Here is a 7,769-nt window from a genome sequence, read left to right as displayed (position 1 = left end):
GCTTCATTTATGTGAAATTCCTTTCACCAACTTTCATGTGTTGGTATTAAACATTAGTACTATCTACGACTACTAGTAATAGGCAAAGTCGTGGAGAAAGATTGACAAAGAAGTGAGCCATTTTCACTGTTAAATCATCCAATATATATAAAGTCTTCCTTATTGTGTAGGTCGAAATTGGTGTGATATTGTTGGTTTTTCTTAGCTCTGTGACGCTATGGCATTGGTAACTTTCGCCTGAATATTGATAGTTCCTTCATAGCCTTGCAGGGATATTAATTAAACCAGAAAAAAAGAAAAGAAAAAAACACTCCTTATGGTCACAGGTTGGATACTGTTGTGAATTTTGAATTCTAAACACCTTATATGCACCCACGATCCAGTGACGAAGCTGTAATTTTAATAGAAGGTGACAATATTAGTCGCGAAGGGAGAAAGAATAATCCATCACTATAGTTTTTTTAATGATAATATTCCATTAATATTTCCAGGGATATATAGTATTATTTAAAATAAATAAGTAGCAACAAAACAACATTGTGGTCAACAGTATCATTAATAGAAAATATATATATATATATATATATATATATATATATATATATATATATATATATATATCAAACTTTCCCAAAACAATTTTTATAAATTATAAAAATCATTTTAAAACTCCATTACACAATCGATAGGTTTGTAATTGACAATTAGCGATCTTTCTCAATTGCATAAATTAAGTATAAATAAAAGTAAGAACGAAATATTCCAAAAATGATTGAATACATTAATTTACAAAAATATTTTAATCAAAAATATTTTTTTAAAAAAGTTAATAGTTTTTTTACCGATTCAGGTGGAGTCAATCATTTTTCTATTTCTTCTTAAACTCTATATGTTAAGGGTAAAATATAATTTTTTTATATTTTGTTTATCATTGTCACACCCGGACATCGTGGCGACCAATTAAAAAATATCTGGATAATGAAAAAAGAACAGATATCTGGCATCTTGTTCTTTTAGGGGAAAAGGTCTTGTCCAAGGAGTCGCTACTTAGTATTATGGTCACTAGGAACCCTAACTGGTCAACAGAGATTTTATGGTACGGGACCGGTTACGCAAAAGGGAAGATGTTATCACCCTTTAAGCGTCCTATCGAAGGCAGGCTGCATTGTTGGTTTTGTCTAAAATTGCTAAGAATTTGTTCTTCTTTTTCCTTTTTTTATTCTTCCTTTCATGTTCCTGACTCTGGCATCAGTGAACAATTTCTACGAATATTTCCAACTCTGACGTTGGTAAATATTGGACAAATCCAAAAATATAATACTCCTGACTCTGGAGTCAGTGAATATTTTCGTGAAAAATGAATTTGAAGAAGAAATTTTCTATGTCATTTTTTTCCTTATTTATCCTTTATTGTTATTTGCCCTTTTTAGATGGAAGTAAAAAAACATTGCACGACATATTTGCATTTAACAGTGATAATCCACAGATTGAGCACATCTATAAAAAATACAAGCACAAAAAGAAAAAAAAATCAAATAAAGTGTGAGGGGCCCACAAATAAATCAACGAAGACCCATAAATATTTTTGGAATTTTCTGATATTGAAAAAGTGGCTCGTTTGGCCAAACGTCAAACTAGAATGGGTATAAAAATTATGGCCAAGGTATATGGGCGTGTTTTGCCAAACACACTTGTGGCCTGGCTGGGCCTAAAGCCCAGACCCGACCCACTCTTTTTTTTTTCTTTTTTAGTCTGGATCTAGCCATGCGTGAAAGGTTCACGCGTGCATGCAACAATAACCAGTTAATTATTTTAGCAATAAGAAAGGAAACTTACCTAAACATGCGGCTGCTGGAGGTGAAGTCGAGGGAGACTGGGTTAAAGAAAAGGGTTGAGGGGGGCCGCGGCTAGTATAGAGTTCGCCGCCCCTTTCTCTCTTTATATTTCTCTCTAACTGTCCTCCTTTTCTTTTTTCATACTTAAGATCTGTATTTATAGTACCAGAGTCTTTTCGCGTGTGAGAAACCAAGTTTCAATCAAACTCATTCTCTTCTTTGAAGTTTGAATTTGATTAAGAATCAAATTTAAAAGCGGATAACTATTATTATCTTAAAGACAAGGATTATCTCGAAGATAAAGATTATCTTGAAGATAGAGATTATCTTGAAGATAAAAATAGAATGATAAAAGTACATTATAGTTCTTAATTTTCATGAAAGTTGACAAATCACACTTTTCATCGAAATAAATCTCTGATCTTTTAATTTTTCATTTTAAAACCTGTAAAAATTAAATTAAAAGCCAAAGAGTTCAAATTAGGTTATGACAATCATAACCAAATATGATATAAAAATAATTATTTTATTATGTATATTATTATCAAATATATTTTTTTATTTTTTTTAATCGTATCTCTATTATTTTTATATTGTTTTTGTATTTTATGTCCTGTACCAAACGCTTCCATAATATTCCACATGCTTGCCAGATAAAAAGCCCCAAGGCACTACTGCCGAACACCTGGGATCAGTGCGGCAATGGCTAGACTTTTTATTTGTCCGTCATATATTTCGTTGCCCCAGACTCGGATAATGTTAGTCCTTTTAAAAGAGCCATAGAAATGGAATATATTGTGCATGGGATCTACAATAATAAGGTGATTATTTTTTGTTTGGTTTGGTTTTTATTAAAAAAAAATAATTAAATTGATTTTTTTAAAAAAATTAACCGAAACCAGTTTAAACCGACCTCTTTCGGTTCGGTTTTTTAGGACAAAAACCATTTCAAACCGATTGGTTTCAGTTCGGTGTTTAGGACAAAAACCGATTCAAACCGGTTTGGCTCGGTTTGGTTTTTTCAGTTTCAGGCTTATAAAACCAAAATCAAACCGATCGGTTTTTTTAAAATTTTAGTCGGTTTTTTCAGTTTTTTCAATTTAATCGATTTTTTGGTTTTTTTACTTATCCTTGTGTATTAGCACCATATGCATTCGAATAATTGATTGATAAATACATAGTCCCTTTTTATCATTGCATTTTTAATTTTCAGGCTCGTCGTTGTCTTTCTAGATAATTCTGGCAGGCTCCCAAATGAGACGGTAATCTAATATATATTTCCCAGAAACTGTTGTCACAGTACTCCAATGACCATACGAGCACAATTTCTATGTAGAGTTTTGGACGTCGTACATGACAGTCTAGAATAGTTGACTAGTCCAAGTTTGATGACAAGTCAAGGTCCAAGGATGAAGATAACCTTTCTTCCAGTTAACTATCAACACGTTCAATATAGACGCTTAACGACGACCATTTCAAAAAACATGTATGGACTTCTTCATGTGAACACAAAATGGCATGATTTGGTATCTATACAACAAACTAATTAATTCGCCCCGGATAATTATAGCACAGCAAGCTGGTTTTAGCTTGGGCGATGTAAATCCAGAAGGATCGAAGCACCAAGTCATGAATCAGTGATGAATTTAGATTTAACAACAAAAAATCTTTATAGATGATGAGATTGGGTCTTAGTTTATAGTGTAACATATACTAGGCTCAGTTATGTGTTTTGTTGCGTGCCAGATTAAAATTCATATTGCTATCGTTTTAACCTATAATTAACCCTAACTTAAATGTGAAATAATATATTTGTCAAATGATTAAATAGCAAAAAGATTCTAGAAGTGAAATGAAAATATAGCAACAACACATTGAATTGCCTCGTGTTAACCTGTAAAATTGACAACTCAGATAATTGATACGATCACAATAACTTAACCCGATTAGCCAACCTTCCTCTTCTTTTTCCTACCCTATCCTTTTCACCGTTGGGCCTTGATCAGATCTCAATTAACCTTAGGTTCGATTAAAGAATGAAGACAAAATATAAGAAATAAATAAATGATGAACTCAAAAAATATTAGCTTCAAAAAAGGGAAAAAAGCAAAACCAAACGAATCTCCCAAACTTTGATTAATCTTCTAAACTCGCAACTCATGAAATTTTAAGATCAAGTTCAATAAAAAAACTCAATTCCTAATTAATTTAATGTTGGAAGATAAAATCGTAAAGAAAAATAAAAAAATATTAAGGTAAAAGAAATTGCAATAAAAAGAACAAGGATAAAATCAAATAGAAAAAAATTGGAGGATGAAGTTATAAAAAAAATTCAATTCTAATATGTAAAACAAATAGCGATCAAGGGAATGAAGATCAATTTTAATAGATTAAAAAGAGGGAGGGGGAACCAAGCAAATCTGGGCACCTTCTCCAAACCTCGATTAACTTTTCAAGCTTGCAACTTGTGGAATCTCAAACCTTGGTTCAATCAGGAAATTCAATTCCTGATCAATTTAATGTTGGAGGATGAAATTGTTTATATATATATATATATTGCCAAAGCAAAAGGAATTTGAATAAAAAGAATAAGGATCAAATCATATAGAAATTTTGTTTGAAGGGGGGTGGAATTGTAAGGAAAAGCTTTAATTTCACAAATTACCTAAAACAAAACAAATAGCAATCAAGGGAAAGATGACCAAATCTGACATAAAAAATTAAAGGAGAATGAAATTGAAAATAAAATATAAATATATAAACCATCTCAAAAAAATAGTGATAAAAGAAACAAGGATTAAGTCTTAATGAAAAATAAATTGAATGGTTACTTGGAAAATCTAGAGTGACACGTGAAAGTCGAGGTGTAAAGAGAAAAATAGAGGAAAAAAAAGTTCATCAGCGTTAAACTAAAGGTCAGAATGCCACACACATTGTCGTGAGAGGGAGAGATTGTCGAGACGATTCCAACTATACCAAAGAAGTTAATCATTGATCGTTGAACATCATTGCTTTGAAGGCGATAAAGCATTTGACGTGTGTGCTAGCTAGCTTTCAATTTTTATTATCATTTTATATTTATTAAAAGAATAAATTATAATGTAAACGTAATTATAACATAAAAATCAGGTTAGAAAATGAAATAACCCTGGAAATAAATTTATTAGTTTTTGCTTTCTAAGGTTATTTTTATCATGGTATTATGCTAACTAGAAGAAAAGAGATGAAAATGGCCTTTGATGACGGTTTATTTTTTTTTAAATGGTAATTTAGAATTGCATTGTTAAAAAAACAAAAACAAGGAAAAAAATCGAGTTGTCCCTATTGAATTTTGTAATAACTAACTATTATGTGAAAAGATCAAATTAAAAAAAAAATTACACAGTAAATAGTGATGAAAAAAATGTTTTAGCCTTCCGTTTCGTTTTAGTTTTTTTTTTATTATTATTCCATGAACAATCGCAAACTATTTCCCTCCCGGCCTTGATAAAATTATGTAAAATGACGTAGGTGTTAGCTCGGTAATCGTCCACTTAGTTAATTTCCATGCCCAACATGTTTAATTGGAATTAGTGATTCGGTAACCGTCCACTTGGTTAATTTCCATGCCCAACACAGTGATCATTAGGTTCTCCGTTCCTTCAATTCATTGTCTGATGTCTACTGAGTTTTTTTTATTATTATTATTAATTTGTGCATATCTCAGTTAATTTTACGGGTCTAAAGTTAACAATCATATAAATCTTCAGTAATTATAAGGTTTGTGGAATTCAAACTGATGATTTTTAGAAAACAAACATAAAACTTGAATAGTTGACTATACCCACGAGTTTATCTCCTGAAATTTTAAAATAAACAAGAATGCACTGTGATTGTGATTTTGCTGTGTCTTTAATTTCCTTGATCATTATCATCTTCATTTATGGACGGGCCAAATCCTTGGGAAGGGAAAACCGATAATATGGTATTGTTTGAAGACATAATTTATCTACAAATGGGTCAATTTTTATTTGAATAAAGAGTCTTTTATCCAACTCAAACAAATATTCTACCTGAGGCTGAAATCGTTTTAATATTTTTCTGGAGTGAATGATTTATTCCATCTTATATATTAACTTGTAGAACAATTTAAGGGCTTCGACCGTATAAATACAAATAAAATTCATTTTAAAAAAAATCAAGGACGAGAATATATACAATTCTGTCATCCACATTGGTGGACCTAATTGCAGAAAAATTCGTCCAACATTTGGAATGAAACCTTACAAGAATACTATTCAAATCTGAGGGCTGCTGCTGCTGTTCTCCCTTGTCTCTTCTAAGACCCACCGTTGTACATAGACGAATCATATGGAGTGCACAGATTAATTGATTGATTTCAGTTATTTACCATTAGGCAAAGCCAAGAGCTACGTGACTGCGAACAAGATGGAGTAATGCAGAAGAGTAAGATTTGAGCTATTTGGTAATTTACGAGTGGTCAAGTCATTTTCGTAATCCTGGAAAATAGAGGGTAAATCCCACCTATATATTACGAATGGTCACAATTATTTTATTTTCATAAATAGTAGCCTCATTTATTTGTTTTTTTAATCAGTAAATCCAATGAGATTGAATTCTATGACAAGAGCAGCCTTCACCATCCCCAAACCCCACCTCCATCCACTGAACTTAAAACTTTCAATTGAAAACCCTAAATCTTAATTACCTTCAGGGATGTTGCTCGACGATCTGACAACAACCCTAGATCACGAGCAATCCAAAATTATTATCATGATTTTTACCGTGTTTGAAATTATAGTAATAATTATTTTTAAAAAAATTTAAAATATATTAAAATAATACTTTTATTATTTTTAAAATTTATTTTTAATATTAGCAAATCAAAATATTAAAAAATAATTTTAAAAAAATCAAAATTCTAACAAACAACATTTTAAGTACAATGCCAAACAAACTTTTCACGTCGCAAGGGAATCGTCTTTTCGTGCGAGAGACAATTAAATTGGCATGATACGGACATGGAAGCATGCACGTTCCTAGTATCAGTTATCAGAACATGATCTACGAGGATATGCAAACATGGTTGTAGAGTAAATGACAAGGCCATGTTTCTTTCTTTCATGGACTGCCCGTCCCAAGCGCCAATGACTTCGAGCCCCTCTCGGTCTCTCCCTCCCCCTCGTTCAGATTATGGACACCATTGGATTTGCTTGGTGAGGCACTATACTTGCTCCTTCATTTCCTCCAACTTAAAACTGGTGTCAAGACTCGACATGCATGTTCTTTCCCATCGAAGAAAAAACTCTGCTATTACAAGAATGGTCTTCTATCCAGACCTAGCCAAGGGGACGACGTCTACGTACCTTTCCTTGGTTGTAAACAATACAAGAACGATGGGTAATTTGAAGATCTTAGATCAACCCTGTCATGGGCTCCACGCCATTCATTTCAAGTGGCCTTCTAGAAGATCAGGTAGAAATTAACATATTTTGAAATTATAACACAGAGGTTGAATTATAGAACTTGGTAGCTTTTCAAGTTTTTTATATATAATAATGTAAACTCAGTACTGATTCCGTTCAATATTGATTTTTCTTTTAAACTTTGTCATGCATTTATATTGAACTTGTTTGATTTGCCTCTTTAAACCAGATTCATTTTCACACAAAATATATAAGCATGCCCAATGATATATATATATATATATATATATATATATATATAGACACACCCCTGTTGATCTCGTTATGACCTGTTTTCAACTAAAGAATCTCCACTAGCATATTTTTTATTTTTTACAAGTCAAAAGGAGAAATAAAATAGAGATAAAATTTAAGAGGGGTAATTACAATAAATAAATAAATAAAATGCACCAAAAGACAACATTACAGGTTGGAATAGTGAAATTACTCTTTCACCGTTATCAAACAA

Source organism: Populus nigra, chromosome 6 (assembly GCF_951802175.1).
Source record: "Populus nigra chromosome 6, ddPopNigr1.1, whole genome shotgun sequence".
Lineage (NCBI taxonomy): Eukaryota > Viridiplantae > Streptophyta > Magnoliopsida > Malpighiales > Salicaceae > Populus > Populus nigra.
This window is presented reverse-complemented; position numbering follows the sequence as displayed.